Genomic DNA, 16,582 nt, shown 5'->3' on the forward strand with positions numbered 1-16,582 from the left:
CATCCATTGTGCCCACTCCTGGACTCAAATCTTTTAGAAATCAAAGTAGGTAAGTATAGGGTACATGAATTACTGTGCTTGCCAGCTCGTACAGCCACCACTGCCATTCAGAATAGCCTTTTGACTAGCTAAGTTATCATGCTGTCCGTCATTTCCTAGGAGTGGGGACTGTGTTGCCCTTCAGTCATGTACGAACCCAAAGACCTTCCACAAGGTTTTGCCATCAAATGCCACCTATAAAGAACATCTTTGAAACAACTTTGAAAAGTCATTTGGTTGAGAGAAGTGAAATACTGAATCATAGAATCATAGAATCATAGGGGTTGGAAGGGACCTTGAGAGAACATCGAGTCCAACCCCCCTGCCAAAGCAGCTCCCTAGCTCATATTGCACAGATAGGCATCCAGGCGTGTCTTGAATATCTCCAGAGATGAAGACTCCACCACCTCCCTGGGCAGCTTATTCCACTGCTCTGTCACCCTCTCTGAAAATGTTCTGCAGGTGGATGTGGAACTTCCTGTGCTCCAACTTGCAGCCATTGCCCCTTGTTCTGTCTCCACAGACCACTGAAAAGGGGCTGGCCATTTCCCCCTGTATCCAATACTTCAGATATTTATAAACATTAATAAGGTCCCCCCTTACTCTTCTCTAGGCTGAGCAGTCCCAGCTCACTCAGCCTTTCCTCATAGGGGAGATGCTGCAGGCCCTTAATCATCTTCGTAGCCCTCCTCTGGACTCTCTCCAGGAGATCCCTGTCTTTTTTATAGCAGGGAGCCCAGAAGCGCAGGAGGTTCCCTCTTTTTTCACTTTGCTACTGTGAGGTGACTGAGCACTAGCACAGGTCGTCCGGGGAGGTTGTGGAGTCCCCGTCCATGGAGATATTCAAAAGCTGTCTGGATCTAAGCCCAGGCAACTGGCTTTAAATGGTCCTGATTGATCAGGGGGTTGGACCAGATGAGATTTATAAGTCCCTTCTAACCTCCACCTCTCCATGATTCTGTAAAAAATATTCAGTAATGAGCAGTCTAGGAAGATATGCTGCTGATTTGTATCCCACTGTCATCTATCCTATAGACCACATGGATACCAAGATTTTACTGAGTTTTAAATGAGTCAAATATAACATTTATTTGCAACAGACAGTTAAAATCCTTATGAAGAAACACTGCAAACTTCAATATTCTTATCACTGCTGTAAATTCCCATAACGTTTTCATACTACTTTTCAAATTAGTTCTTTATTATTACAATATTTAGTTGTATACTTGTTAGCATAAAATTTGTATAGGATCTATATGACATTGTCCCTCACAACTGAAGTTTCTTCCCTCCTCATTATTTTGACAGTTTTTTAGTCTTGAAAGTTTGCAAAACAAACACAGTTTACAAATATAGAAAATTGCTACAGTAAATTAAAAGGTAGATCCACCTAAGTCCGTGATCAAAGTTTTGTTAAAATTTTAAGCCATGAATTTTAGTATTCTAAAAATATATGAATAGCAGATGCTGAAGCGAATAAATTAGAAAGACAAGCAAAACAATTAAAGAAGAAAAGAAATAATAGCTTCAGGTTGTGTGTACATTAGGTAACATAAATCCAGAAATATAATGTAATATTTGAAAGCAATGTTTGGCTGTGTGGGAAAAAAATCTTTGTTGCATTATTTACACAGCATCAGGGAGATGAGATGATATATTTACTTTAATCTTTGGACTTATTTAACCTAATTGGTCTATTATTTGGAGAAGAGAGAAATGGATGAAAAGTTCCTGCTAATGTGTTTGGAGGTGAAAAAAGCAGCAACCTTGAGATCAGAAATTTTAAACCATTTTCATCTTGTGAGTCCTAACAATTTTTCCTCATTGATATGTGGACTCTTGCATAATATGTTTTGCCTGCTGGTAGCAGACCTTTTGCTTTTCACTCTCACCTGCAAATCTTCTTCCCCTAAGCTTGATGCTTGAATGAATTAAGTGATGGATATCAATACTATATCGCTATCCTAAGTGTGTACCAGTGGTATGGTACAGAAACATGAGATATAACAGCAGTGGCCTTGACAGGTCACTGTCAGACCTCTTATTTGGTGCTTTGGTACCAAAGGATTTCTTTTCTCTTCAGAAACATTACTATCCTCATATGTCTGACTGCTTTGTAAGGTTTCATCAAGACCTTACTATTCATAAATTCCTGACTTTTAACCAAAATATCCTTCAATTTGGCATGTTATTTTTTCATTACAAGAAATGCAACTCTACCAACCAGTCTCCTTTGTCTTACATTTCACATGGATTTTGTTTTGCCTCTAGGTTTCTTTCCTTGGTTTCAAGACATAGATTTTTGACCAGCCAATCTGAGTTCCTGTCTTCAAGGAGTCTCTGATCTGCACCACCATCCACCTACCTTACCTGTTCTACTTGTGGTGTCCTGCGTTCAGCTCCTGTCCTGTGTGTCTCTGCATAAGGCATCTTCTCCTGTGACACTTGTTCAGTGTCAGCACGTGGATTATTCACAGCACAGACACAGGAGGTTCTTTCTCTCCCTTCTGATGCCTTGCCCAATACCAGTCTAGGAATAACCTCCAAATACATATGGGGTGACATGTTCCATGTTGGGGTTAGTGAATGAACCATTTGAATAAGAGAAGCAGCATCACAGCCTATTGTTTTGTGGGAATGACATATTGACAGCTTCAGAAAGTGGTGGGGAATTAGAGTGTGATGAGTAAGAACAGAAACTTCTGGGATTTTTGTGGTCAAGCTTTAGCAAACTTCTAGAGAATTCATACAAATCGGACTTTTCCAAGATTTACATCATGGTTGGTTTCTCGTACAGATAGAAAAAGCACATCACTGACACAGAGACCACCCTTTTGCCAGATGTCAAGTTCCTGCTCCAATATACGAGGAGGGCACAAGAGCCACCAGAGTAAAGGTTACAAGACTGATTTTTTAAATAGGAAAAAATAGCATGTTTTTCACTTGCTTCACAGCAGGAACATTTTGGCTGAAATTTTCTAAAAGATTTCTTCATAAGGCAAATGCCATGCATGGAAAATTTCAACCTAAACAGTTAGTTTGGCAAAAGTATAAACAGCTAAGTCTTATTAACAGGAAATGTTTCAAGCCTTAATATTAGGCGGTGCTACCAATTCAATGTGTAATTTACTCAGCACCACCCTATTGCATTGACAAAGATATTCATCTGCTTGCAAGGCCAACCTGTGAGATTGGAAGTCATGAGCATTAAGTGCCAGTTTATGCTGACAAGACCTCACAACCAAGATTCTCTTTTGACCAGAGTCTTTGCCCATAGTTTTAGCATAGCTGATTATATTCAACACCCACACCATATTTTGGAAAGCCCTTCATTAAGTTTGACATTCATGATGACTTCAACTAATATGTAAAGAAGAGAAGATGGGTTGGGAAGTTTCCATCAAAGCTGTTATGACTGAAGGTAATTTTTGAATCTTTTTTATGCTTCCACGAGGACACTTTGTACCTATGTGTGTTTTCTCTGTTGTGTGGGAAAATGAGGTTATCCACATCATAAAATGTATGATAAATGACCATGGCATATCATTCAAGACTCCACAGCAGTGATGCCAAGACTGAATAATGTAGGTTTCTGCTATGGGGGTTTCTTTATCTTTACCATTAGGAAAATGACCATAGGTGGTCCAGACCCAGAAACATGTCAGAGAGGTGTATTTTGCTAGGCAGACCCTTTTTCAGGAGCTGGACTTGATGATCCTTATGGGTCCATTCAAACTCAGTGTATTCTGTGATTCTTTGAGCTGATAATTTAAGTGTAACAAGACACAACTATGACAGTTTTCCAGACATTTCAAGCTCAGCCATGGATTTGAAGTACAAGCACCACATTCTTGTTGCATCCCTTGAAGAATTAAGCTTCCAAAACAGAGGGAAAAAGATGCGTAGTTATGCCTCACCATTGCCACCAACGGCCACTAAAAGGGGTGACTGCAGCAGCAGAAGCTGGCAAGCATCTCTTGGGCTGAAAGTGATTGTGCAGAGCATTTCACTGAAGCAACATCCTTTCCTGAGTTCATAAAGATGATACCACCTCTTACCTAGCACTGCTGTGCCGTATCAAAGCCAGCTGCTCAAAAAATAAGAACTGAAGATGAAAGCACATATCATATCTTAGAGGGTAAAATGCACAAGGAAAAATACAGAAATAAAGTAAAAGTCAGAGCCCTAAGGATTAACATAATACTGGAAATTAATTTAACCATGATAAATATTTAAAAATTGCAGAAATGCATTGTTGCATAGTCGGATAATCTCACAGTTTCCATATAGACAAATCATAAAATAATTATGTGACTGTGATTAAGGTAAAATTATGTTGTTTCAGGCAACAAGAATGCAGTTTGTGACTGGGTGATTTCTAATGAATCAGTTGACAGGGATACTATATTAAAAAAGAAAATTAATTAACCAAGCTTAATTTAATATCTAGGAAAGCACTGAGGAGCAAAAATTGCTTATTTCTTAGGAAGGCTAGATCTGTCATTAGAAATGAAGAATTAAATCCTCATGATTCAACAAACTGGTCTTCAGAATAAGCATCTAGTATCCCGAGCTTCACTGGAAGAACTATTAATGTACAGAGTACAATAGGGTTTTCTTCTTTCCCTCTGTCCAGGTTGTGTTTTACCTGCTAGCAACTCTGTAAACACTGACATTCACTTTTTACATCAAGACAGCACTCAAAGTCCATACAGCTTTCTACTTAAGGACTGAAGGGATTCTTTTGTTACTAAATATGCTTTCATTTCACCTTTTGGGAAAATTAAAAAAAAAAAAAAAGATGATGATTGACAATAAATTTATAAGGAGCCAAAAGCCAGGAGTACAAATGAAGAGAGACAGAGAAGTTGGAAAGTATATCTTTCTATGAGTTCTGAAGTTTTGTGTTATACTTTCATATTTTTTATGTTTAGATTTGATCCTAGGAAAATAAATTGTGACTAAAAGGAATAATAGCTTTTAAAAAGAAATGTCAGTACCAAATACCACATTCCATTTACCCTAAATAACCAGTTCATTTTCTCTAAGAAGCTAGTGCCGAGCCTTGGCCACAAAGATGCTGCAGAAATACTGATACCAGCCTTGCCGAGAATTCTCTAATTTACTTTATTTCATGTACTCATAAGAAGCATGGCCCAGTGAATTAAATGGCAGCTGGAAGGTTCCTGGATGGAAAATAAGAATACTGATTTAAGAAAAATGGTGAAGTATGAACATTTGGTTTTATTTTATAATAGAATAAAAATGACTTCCTTTGAAATATTTAATTTAAAATACAAGAGGCAGTCTTGCTTATTCTCCAAAACAGCCCACACCCCAGTAGTTAGGACATTGGGTAAAAGTTGCTAGACTTCCAATAAAGTGTATTTTGCTGGAAAATAGCAGAACAGTTCATTAAAATGGGGGGGGGGGGGGGGGGGGGAGGCAGTGAGGGGGGGGCGGGAATCTGTTTATCACAATGTTATTAAAGGAATTTTCAGATCTAGGGCAACAATTCTCGTCCAAGATGTAAAAGTGCCCTTACACAGAGAGTTGAACTTAGTTCTTCTAGGTCCTTAAGGAATTCCCACAGGAGAATGACCATTAGGTTTAGACTTGATTTCCTACTCTGCAACAGACTCCCCATATTATCTTGGACGAGCTGCTTTGATCCAGATTATTTAAAGGAATTGAATGTTTAAGCCCACTATGTGTGCACATTTTTTCCAGTTTGACTGCATGGTCTAATCTTAAAAAGAGTCCAGAGCACATGTCACAAGAAGATATGGAAATACCAACTACAGACCATCAGTGGATAACAGTTCGACATGCATTTGTTAGTTGTGGGAATAAATACACTGTGACTGAGTGCTGATGGCAAAAGATGCTGAGAACTTGAGGGCAACCAAGTTTCAGGTTTGCACTCTGCTCCCAGGGCTGCAGACTTTGGACCATTGAATTGAGCATCTGGCAACTCTGTCTTTCTGATCTGTTTTAGAGAACAGTCAAACTACATTTTAAAGCTATTTTGCCCAAGAGACTACATGACTGGGAACAGTTCCAGAACCTCACTGCTTTTATTTCCAAACAGTGTTTTTTATCCATTAATCAAAAAGTATTAATTTATTGCTTTAAACTTATTTGCCAATGCTGTACTTTGACTTAAATAACTTATTTCTTCACTGGAATTTGTGCACCTGACGTGCCAGGATTCATACCCATTCTAAACTTTGCTTTTCCTAGTTAGACAGCTAATGCCTTTTACTATTTCTTTTTAAATAAAATGTCTGTGGTAAATTCCAGTAACACTCCTCCATAAATCTTCCAATGTGACCTTTTTTTCATCACATATATGCATTAATACTTCTCTATCTTTTTCTGGTAATACTTTGTTGGATGGACCTTAGGATCCCTCTGCTTTTCCTGATGTGGAAAATCACTGATGATTCTGGGTCTGTATGCAACTTGTTCATAAGCCTTGGTCCTCTCTTCTTTTTATACGTGGTGGTGGATGAACCACTGGAAAGGTGAGGAAACCTTTCTGCTTCAGATCTATAACTATATACCCTAATTCTCTACTGTCAAATTTAATCTCATTTTTATTGCTTCAATTTTCAAGTAATTTGATTTTTCCAGATACATACATATATATAGAAATATATATAGAGAGATATATATATTTGATGATGCTTGTGTCATATTCGCTCTTTGTGCCTAGTTCAGTATTGAAAATGTGAAATAAAACTGGCCTGGACACTGATCCTTGAGAAGGTCCAGCCAGAAATTCTCAGGCTGGTCTGCCCTTTTTAACATATACTACTTGTGTTTCCTCTCACCCACACAGAGTTTTCTGCAACAGTCTTAATTACTCTGATTTAGTCTGTTCTAGCCTTACTTACTGGTATATACAGTACATAAGGTATATATACTGCTATTATATGCAGCATATATACTATAGCAGTTATATACTGATATAGACACAATTTCTGATGTAACTACAAGACATGAACTACTGCTCCAAGTTAATGTATCAGAGGTTTGAATATGATCTCCCACATCCCAGTGAGTAACCATCCTGGAAGATTACCAGTTTCATAGGTCCCATCTTCTTGGAGGTGCAGAAATACCTGTCTATGCAGAGGTGATATAATCAGTGTTTAATACCAGGAAAGGTTTTGGAGCTGTGAAGTGCAGGAAAATGTCTGATTGTAAAGGCAAGTGGGGAATCTGAGAATGAGTTTTCCACTGGTCAAACCACTGTACGTTATGTACAGCAAACATAAGTGAAGTGCTTATATGTCCCTAAGAATATGTGCCTCAACCATCTGCTGTAGCAGCTGCCATTCTGCAAGCACAAAGTTACTTCCAGTATACTTTGCTCATAAGTCCAAGTCAGGTGCAAACAAATTTTGAATTTATACTTATGTGCTGTATAATCTTCAAGTTGTAGCATATGCAGAATCATAAATATGGTCAAAATTACCTGCAAATCTGCAAAATATTTCTTGATCGTTGATGACATTCATTGCTTTGTTCTCAAATTTCATACAATAAATGCTAATGAAGTAGTAGAATGTCTACTACTGGCAGCTGGAAACGCTACTGATATCTGGTTTTCTCTGCTTAATTTTCCTCTGTTTTAGCATAAGCATTTTTCTAGCATGAATGGATACAGATTTTCCATTAAAAACTGTTAGCAGTGGATGAGTAAATGTCTGCCAATGTTACAGCCAGTTCATGAAGAATCCAGTTTCATGGTCTCGCCAGCACAGCAATTAGGACCACATGTGCTAGAGAGGGAAGGGAAGCCGATGCTTAGTGATGACAGTCCCATAAGGCCCGATGGCTGTGTTTCCAGTCCTGAATTTCAGAGACTTTTTAAAACATATCAGCCTATTATAAAGATTCTGGTTTGTTTATTTAAAATCCACAAAACTTCTTTCCATAGTATTATTCATCTCTTCTTTGACTACTTGTATTTATGTCTTACTATGTCAGGAAAAGCCAGTTTTCAAATGACACAGTGCAAGAGCAAGCAAAATGTACTGTTGTTAAAGATGTATGCAGGTTCTGATCCTATAGATAGCTATATGTGTGTGCATGTATAAAAATCATAGAATCATGGAATGTGTTAGCTTGGAAGGGACCTTTAAAAAGCATCTAGTCCAACCCTGCCTCGCACTAAGTAGGGACAGCTTAACTAGATCAGGTTGCTCGGAGCTTCATCAAACCTCACCTTGAATGTCTCTACTACCTCTCTGGGCAACCTGTTTCAGTGTTTCATCACTTTCATAGTGAGAAACTTCCTGATGTCTAACCTAAACCTACCCTGCTCCAGTCTAAAACCATTGCCCCTCGTCCTATCGCTATATGACCTTACAAACAGTCCCTCCCCAGCTTTCCTGTAGGGTCTTTTAGGTTCTGGAAGGACGCCATAAGGTCTCCCCCGAGCCTTCTCTAATCCAGGCTGAACAAGCACAACTCTCTCAGCCTGAAAAATATACAAGGCTATGTATCCTGCAAGTGTTTAAACCATGAATGACTCATGGGAATGGCACCAGGCTTCTGAAGCTGGTAGAAGCTTTGGTCAGTGGCTTGGTTTCAGTCCTGATCAGTGTGGGAGATGCGTCACTTGTTTAGCAGCATGTGTGAAATTCATTTGGAGTTATACTCTAATCTCTTCCCAACAAAAGTACAAATCATGCTCAAATATCTGCATCATAGTGACGTATTCTGCAACAGGGATTGTAAGATTAGATGGATATGAAAACCAAACTGCACTACTGCTGTAAATTTTAATAATTATTTGAGAAATTAAAACCTAAATGTTAAATACATATAAATAGGTTATGACTGTGATTTAAGCATAAATCCAAGTTCAACTGGAATAAAATGATAGAAGCAATCAAGGTAAAAAAGGATCGAGTTTCCAAAGTAGGATTGGAGGCTTTTGACACACAGAGCACTCTGACCTTAAGAACCAAATTGCATATTTGTCAGAGAACAGCTTAGCCTTGCTCAGTGACACTAGACACATTAAAAAACATTTCTGAGGGCTGGCACAGTATCTGAGGTGCCAGGGAACAAGCTGTGTGCTCACTTGAGCCAGGATGGAGGCAGAAACTCAAACTATCAGTGCAGAGACCAGAAGGACGCCCAGTTCCATGATTCACAGTTTAAAAGGCAATTCCAGTCTCTTCTGGGCAGGCTGTGTGTTGGCCACCCACCAGGCATACCTGTCTCTAAAGGGTAGCCTGAGATTTGCAAGGGCAGCATGATGCAATGCCTGCATTAGCCACCAGCCTGTTTTGGCCAGGCTGCTACACCAAGCCTGTCATTCTTACACTAAGCCCCTCTTAGTAATTAATTTGGTAAATACAAAGCACATGTCCTGGCACCTACCTGGCCCTACTGCATAACACTGCCTATTTTGTGCCAACATCCCTCTCCCAGACATTGTTGGGCACAGCCAGAGTCATAGCCCCTGCCAGGCTCCATCCCAAGTGTGACCTTTGGATGGGGACTCACAGACTTGGGAGGGGAAAGAGGTCCAGTGTGGGGAGAGAAGACAGATTAGGGTTCTGGTCTTATTGACAGAGAATGATCCTAGTTCTGTTTTTTACTAGTTTTACTGGCCTCATCATATCAGAGTACACTCTGCATGAGGGTGTGAGGACACAGTTGTTGACTGTATCATTATTGTAGGAATTCAGTGGTTCAGAGTGAAGGCCTCATAACACAGGCAAGCTCTGAGGTCAAGGATGTTTGCCTTTGGTGCATGCTGTACTCTTCAGATAAGTACTGGAGTCATTACACTCACTGAGGCATGCTGCTGCAGAGTGCTCAATATTTTCAATTAGCTTCTTTAGTTGGTTCATTAAGCACTGTACTTGAAAGTGATTTTTTTTGTGTGAAGACTCACATTTGTCACATAGTCAAATAAACAAAATAATTCCTTTAACTTTGCATTGATAATGTTTGCCATCATACTCTGTCCATTCATTCGGGGCCCAGAGCAGATTAAAAATTCCTGCAGTATGCTGAACTACAGAAGCACAATATTTTGGGTAGGATGGGTACTGCCAAAAAGAACCCCGACATCTAGCGACTAAGGGTTGGTAAGAACTGGAATTCCCCAAAGAGTTGAAACCAGACTCTTTTCCTTTTTTTTTTATTTTTAAAGTGTTGGTCCTGTGCCAACAGGATGCCGTTCTGTTACAGCATTGCAGTGAAGTGGTTAGGGTCAGAATTGCATTTAGGCACAGTCATTGCTGGATAACTGCCCGTCTAGCCTCATTCATTCACATACAGTACATATGCTCATAATGCATTTCAGGGCCTCCGTACATGGACTTGAAACCAAGAGAGAGAACAATAAAGATTTAACCAACCAGCGTAGCTGGTTCTTTTCCCAGTCTCTGAACTTCATCCAGAAGACACAGCCAGATGTGGCTTGAAGGAAAAGCCCATAATCCAGAGAGTGAAAGAAGAAGGTGGAGAGAAAAGGAGTTTTCAGGACATCAGTTAAGGTAAAAAAAAAGTCTTGCTCACATATGGGACTAAGGAGTCTACAGATGTGCACAGGATGAAACCTTATCCTCAGCTTCAGGCATACATTTCTCAGGAAATCACTAACTTCCAGTGCGGCTCCTGATATTGGTCTGTCAAATACAGGAGTCCTGAACTTGCACTTCCTATTCACATAATGCTCTCCTGATATGTTAAGAAAATGGATTTATGATATTCTTGTACATGGATCCTAGCAATCAGAATGTGGCTGCAAAATTAAGATTCTTGTAAGATGCAATTTAAACAATCTCCTTCAGGGCACAGCTATGCTATAGAGTGCAGTGCAGTACCATGCAGAGCTATGTCATATGAGGAGAGGAAGAGAGAACTGTGGCTGTTCAGCCTGCAGAAGAGAAGGCTCAGGGTGGGTATTATGAATATGATGGGGGACTGGGGCACGACAAGCGAAGATGATGGAGCCAAGATTTTCTTTGGGATTTCCAGAGAGAGGGCCAGAGGCTTTGGGAACTAATTGAAATACAGGAAATTACTTTTAGGTGTTGGGGCAGGGGTGGGGTTTAATGTGAAGGTGACCAAGCATTGAAACAGGTTGTCCAGAGAGCTTGTGGAGTCTCCATCCTTGGAGATATTCAAAGCCCAGTTGGATACAACCGCGTGCAAGATGCTGTAGCTGACCTCAGATTGAACTAGATGGTCTCCAGAGGTGTCACCCAGCCTTGACATATGGTTCTAGCAGTGATTTGGCAGCTCTGGGACAAAGCAGACAGGCTGTGTTAGCTGGGGATGTGCTCAGCCTGTTCAGCCAGATTAGGTTTTGCTCAGTGCCACTTAACAGAGTTTTACAACTTCTGACACTTCAGCTGGTGTCTTTGCACGCTGCTACATTTTAGATCTATCATCTCTTCCTGTTAAGAGCTTCATTGCTCCATGCCAGCATCCTACATCTGGCCTTGTATTCCTGGAAAATTCCTTCAGCTTGAGTTTGCTTTCTCTAGTTTTAACTGCTCTTCAAGTTTTGTATGGCATTCTGAAAGTCCAGAGGTCCTATGTGAGAGCCTAAGAAACTGCACGATTGAGAACATTATGCCCGAATTTAGTGTTATTATCTGATCACAATACAATTAGTAAAATCAATTTTTGTTGACGAGTCTACAAAACACATATTTGACACTTTTTCTCCATTAGAGAAACCTCACTGTTTTCTGCTGAAATGTCAGCCAAATAATATGAAGTGATATCTTCCGATTAGAGCTAGATTTTTAAAATAACCACTCTTTCTATTAATCAGTTTTATATGCACTTCAGCAAACACTGACAAATATTTTAGTTAACATGGGAAAAATTAGAAAATAGAAACATAGTTTTAATGCAGAAAACTTGTTCGTTTTTATTTTATTTTTGTTTTAAATGACACCTCTGGGGTGTACCTTGGATTGAGTTACAGCATGTCAAGAATATGGGGTGAAATCCTACCCCTATTGAAATCACAGACAAATAGGCCAGGGCTTCATGCATGAACTGTAACTGGCAAGACTTAAATGTCATAAATATTCATTTTGTTTGGAATTAATGATGGAACAAGGATATGTGAAATGCTTTTTGAGACACATTTTGAGAACCATTTTAAGAGGTGCACTCATTTTACCTATTTGGTAAAATTTTTGGCCTTGATTCTTGTCTCACACTAACCTTGAATACAACAGGTCTTGCTAGGTCATCGAGTTTAGTGTTCTCTTATAATGAATGACTACTTATATCATTAAGGTTGGAAAAGACCTCCAAGACCATCTAGTCCAACCTTCCTTACTTACTTCCAACATTACTTACTAAATCATGTCCCTAAGTACCTCACCCAACCTTGCCTTGAACACCCTGAGGGACCGTGACTCCACCACCCTGGGTAACTCATTCCAGTGCCTAACCACTCTGTATTCATTTATCCAGGGATGTCCTGAATACTTCTTGGTTTTATTAGGCTAAAGCAAAAGCTCTTAGTTAATCAGTTACTGCTGCTATTTTATGTGTGTTGTGTCACTTCTGTACTAGCACACCAGCAGAACTGAAAAAAGCAAATTGGCTAGAATAGCACAGCCTACCATGAGACTAATAGGGAAGAACTACCCTTTATAAATCAAAGCAGCCAAGAGAGGCTGGATGCAGCTGTGCCTGAACAGGAAAACTCTTACATTCAGTGACCTAGTCTTTGAGCACACTGGTTGACACTAATGGATCAGTTTCTCTTAGCGCTTAGCATAGACCTGTGGCTGGCCCTCAGTACCATGTTTAAGAACATTATTGTTTTGGGGTAATCATTCTGGTATTAACAAATATTTTTGTTTCCATCAATCTTAAAAAAAAAAGTTTATTTCTTTTAAAGGAACATTTTTAAACAGCATCAAGGTATTTCTGAAGTGTGAAATGTTGTTGCTTACAATTTGATACCCACCAAGTATTTGCTTAGAAAGTTTTAATATCTTATGGTATGTACCATATGCTATTAAAACACATTAACCTGCAAAGTTGTGTCCATTTGTCTTTTGAAGATATATCAATAGCATGTTCTGGTCATAATTTGAAATTAAGAGGCTGCTATAAACACTGATATTAGCACTAGCTGGCAGGTTTTGTTGAGACAAATTGATAGGATGCTGTATATATTTTTATAACTTTATGTAAGTGAAGAAATCTCAAGCAAAGAAACCATAAGGGGAAAAAAAATACCTATTTTCACAGGATCCAAACATTCAACTGCCCATAATTTTATAAATCTGTGGAATGAGTCGTGTCTGGAATAGACCCTTGGTTAGTATGGCATCACTGGAGGCTTGAGGCCTCTTTCTTTGCCTGTAATGTATCTTTTGTGGGCAAGTACTGTGAAAATCATCTTTACAGCTCTCATCAATCTTAAAGCACTCTGGAGAGACATTTTAATCTCCATGTACAGATGGTCCAAATATATCACAGAGAACTGAAAGGACCTCCTGAAAACTACCCAGCAGGTCAGCAACAAAATTGGCATCTGTGTATTCCTCCTTCAAAATATACTACTTATCCAGACATACTATTTCCCAAAATGTTATCACTTTGAAATGGTTGCCAAACATTTCCTTTCCTTACCTTTTTGCTCTGATCCTCATGGGCTGGGTATAAGATTGTTTTCGGGCTTGGGCAGCCAGGAGTGATGCAAACAGTTGCATTCCTAAGCATTTCACTGCTTTTGTGGCTGTCTGGATTTCTGTGTCTAGGAGACAGAGAAAAGCAACTACAGCAATTGTACATGGACTATTCTATGCAGTGGTTAATGAATTAAGGTCAATTAGTTATTACTGGCTGGGGTTTACCTTCTCATTCCCTAGATAGCCATATCATTACTGCTGGAATTCCTTTTTTAAAAAAAAATGTTTTGGCTTGTACTATGTGTGCATGTACATCCAGCCAACTGTATAACTGTAGTTCAGCTTCAAAGGCTAGAGAAAGAAAACCAGAACCACAAGCTTCTGTGATGTGATTTTGATAGCCTCAGCCTGACTGACAAACTGCTGTCAGAGTGACATCTCAAAGGTCTAAAGAAACATCCCAGCTATACTCCTTGTTAATGTATGGGCTATTCTAGCCCAAAGGGATTCAAGGCTTTAAATCATGCTATGATTTGTTTTCTAGGCTTGGATGCAGTTTGTTAAGAGTTTGTGTATTTAAAAGAAGTCTATCTGCAGTCATTTTACTGGCTTCTGTTCTTTTGGTTATGCTCTCACAGAAGTAGCCTGCGCTCTTGCTGTAGTGCTACTCCTCAGCCTCAATTTTGCTGCACCAAAAACAACCTCAATCAAATGATCCCTCAGATCAGGCTAAATATCCAAGTGTATCCAAGCTGAGAGCTGCTGCTTTGGTAAGACTGGTAATACATCCCCATTTTAGTGTGGATGTATTAAATTAAACATATGCTGTAATTCCAGCATTATCCTAGAATTTCCAGAAAAAAGCAACTCCTCCCACTGCCCACTGGGAAAGCAACAGAGTGGTTCAACGTATTGATACAGGAAATATCCCCAGAAATCCTCCCAGTGCACCTGCATGATACCAGTGAGGATGGGTATGGCTGTCTAGTGCATTAAAGAAGATGACAGTCAATTACAAGCTCACCAGCCAAGCCATAACTTCAGTGGTACATAATGACACATAGTGCTACCTAATTAAGAGGCACAGCTGTAAAAACTGTTCAAATTCTATTTAAGAGTTTAGAAACAAACAAACAAACAAACAGGGAAAGGGAAGTTACGTATTCGCTGGTATGTGTGTTTGAAAAATGTGATAACTGCTTTATTCTGCTGAAATGTTATTGAGCAGATTCTCACTTATAATTTAATGAGGCTGTGGTCATTCATTTTAAAGCAGCTTCAGTAGATGAGGATATCATTTAAATATTGAACACAGTAGAAAATGAGAAAAAAAAAAACAATATTAATGTAGCTGTTGCAACACAGGGACAAGATTTTGAGTAATAGAGGACCAGATTCAGGTTCTGATTTTGATACAAAGGTTGCCTAATTCTGAAACACCCTGACTACACTGCAAGTGTTCCTGGTGTCAATGTCACACATGGTCTTAGTACATTTCATTTCAAGTAGATTCCTTACTAATTGCTTTCACATTTTCTTCAATAAATACATATTTTGGGCCCTCTGAACTTGCTAACTGCTCTCCTATCTAAACATGCATCAAACGTCTTGTGAGAGTCTTTCAGCCCTTGTCCAGAGATATTCGTATTTGTGCAGAAGTTGTAATCTGCCTTTACCACATATCAGATATGATGACGTTTCTAAGGGATGGAGGTAAGCTAGTAATTGAATTAATTACAGGGACTCATATAGCTTATAAACATTTTGAACCCACTAGGGAGAAAGTTATGTTTCATTATGCGATTCAGATCATTATCTTCTGTTCAGCTGGTGTCAGATTCTGACCCATCTTCTTTTGGAAACATTGTGCTTCCAGTTCTTTAACTTCATATATTTTCACATCACCAGTGGGTAAATGGGTAAATGTGATATATTATTGAGTAACAAGAACCTTTCTTGTGGTATCTCAGATGAACCATAAGTGTTCTACAGGAAAATGGCAGACATGCTCGCAGATGGAAATGATGCTACAATTTGGAAGACAGCTCTGGATCAGCAGGGGACCATATTAAAGAGTTTTCAAATTATGGCAAGGAATTAAAAAAGGATAATGCTGTTCTAGCAAGACTAGAACTTACATTTTGGTGAATAACATACTGCAAATTAGCCAAATAATATATTCATCTGAGGAAATGACAAAATAGAGACTAACATGAATAGCAGTACTTCAAACATAAGTACTCGAAGTAAAGAGATGCCTAGAAAAATTTACATGCTTTTTTTTGTATTCCAATCATATATATTGTCAGTAACTGTGTTTTCTAAAGAGTCACTGCAGGAAGACCAAAGATGACAAAGAGAAGTGATATTCTGTAACACTGTGGAGAAGCAAAAAGAAGCATGCACAAAATATTTATTTTGCATAATCTGGTTCCAGACAGGTTTGTTAAATCATTTTCTGATGTCACATAAGAAAGGTCAGTGGGAAGTGACTTTGCTTACGGAGACATTACTTGAAATTCAAGAAAAGAACAAAAACCTTTTAAATGAATAATGATATATAGTCTCTATAGAAGTCAGACTTTAAAGCCTTTGGAAAACCTGCTTTGCAATTGATAGGGGAGTAATGATGTGATTTAAACAAAGCTATTTACAGTCACCGATGAGATTAAAACAATGCTGCTGTGATGGCACAGAAAATATTGTCTGATCTCATAAGAAGCACTATTCATAAATCCTGAGTTGTCGCTGATGACTCAAACTGAACACAATACATAGTAGAACAATGACTTACTGACATAATGCGACCTACTGTAGCTGATGTACAGAGAGCCCTACAAGCCTCCATGAGACATAAATCAAAGATCTTGCAGGGCGTTTTGGATAATCACAAAGAT

The sequence above is a fragment of the Gallinula chloropus genome, assembly GCF_964237585.1.
Source record: "Gallinula chloropus genome assembly, chromosome: 3".
Classification (NCBI taxonomy): Eukaryota; Metazoa; Chordata; class Aves; order Gruiformes; family Rallidae; genus Gallinula; species Gallinula chloropus.